Raw genomic sequence first — 1,444 nt, 5'->3', positions numbered from 1 at the left:
AACGATGTTATAACAATATTCGATTGCACACTCGAACAATATTATGATTGCACACTCGATTAAAATCACCCGAAAATGAGTAAACACATAGAGATGTTGACTACGCTAAAAGTGGTCCCGTGCCATGGGTCTGGTAAAAATGAAGCTGCCGGTAGAGGGGTTAAGAAATGTGAAGAATTTAAAGACATGTTTGACCGGGGTTGGTTCACCCATTTTTAGTCGCGAATAGAAATCCTTTATAAGAGAGATTCGCGGAAGCTGACATTTCTGTCAAAGTGTGAGCTCAATCGAGCAGCGAGAGCTGTCAAAGTGTGAGCCAAACGAACATGCGTTATGTTTGTTTTGAACTTTTCTTGAGGAGTAATGTAATCCGCTTGAAATTATTTCGGTAAAAGTAATTTTGCATGAAGCAAAAAAATGAAATGTTTTACTTTTTGAATTTTTGTCAATGCGATTTTAAGTTTTTGATTTTTTCGGCTGTTATTAGTTTTTGATAATATCATATTATGTAGCTCGAAAATAGCAATTTTTAACACCCACCCACCCCCTCGTAACGCTTTTTGTATGACTATTTTACAAATTTTGTATGACCTGTAACATTACCAGGACACCTACCCCACCCCCTTCAGCGTTATGAAATTTGTGAATTAGCCCTCAATGTTAATTTACCTGTTCACCAGAACAAAATTTGTTCGGATAATTTCGACTTTAGCGGAAGAACCCTCGAAGGAAAGCGAAAAAGCAAAAACGTTGAGAGATTTCTCACCGACCGGCTCTTTCGGCTCTTCCGTCATTCGCGCATTCTCTCTCGAACTGTCAGAACTCGTTTTCGCCTTTTTCCGACGCGCCCTTCCATGCGAGTTAAGTAATCGTCTGCTTGTCCACTGGTTGGTTCCGGAGGCGTTCGTTTAGTGTCCGCGGATTCTGCGATTCATCTAGCGTGTATACGGCCATCAATGGTTAACTAGATAATTAAGACCGCGGATCAAACGGTTCGCGAGTGCTGTGAAAAAGAAACCATACGGAATGAAGTAGAACGAAAACATCCGACAACGATTATGTTGAGAAAATTGACCAGCAACTCATCGCGATGGACGACGACGCATTTAGGATCTCTGTGGCAGGAAGTCGGTGGACATGCCATCCGCCGTGGGTTGATTCTTCACCACCATTGCCGCCCACTAGCAGCTGTTAGCAGCGGGTGTCATTCTTCGGCAAAAGGAAGAATCGCGGTGGAGTCCAAATAAGCGGTGGGAAGCTGGCCAATCTACGGTGCTGGCCGAAACAGGTTGACAGTGCTACCAAAAGGAGGACCTTGGGGAGCTTAGTTTTTAAGGGATTATAGTAGCAACAACATTAGTGATAAGAAACCGGAGCCAAAAAGTTTGCTGCAGAGCATAGTTCAAAATCCGTACGCGAGGCTGATGCGGATTGACCGCCCCAT

Source organism: Aedes aegypti, chromosome 1 (assembly GCF_002204515.2).
Source record: "Aedes aegypti strain LVP_AGWG chromosome 1, AaegL5.0 Primary Assembly, whole genome shotgun sequence".
Lineage (NCBI taxonomy): Eukaryota > Metazoa > Arthropoda > Insecta > Diptera > Culicidae > Aedes > Aedes aegypti.
This window is presented reverse-complemented; position numbering follows the sequence as displayed.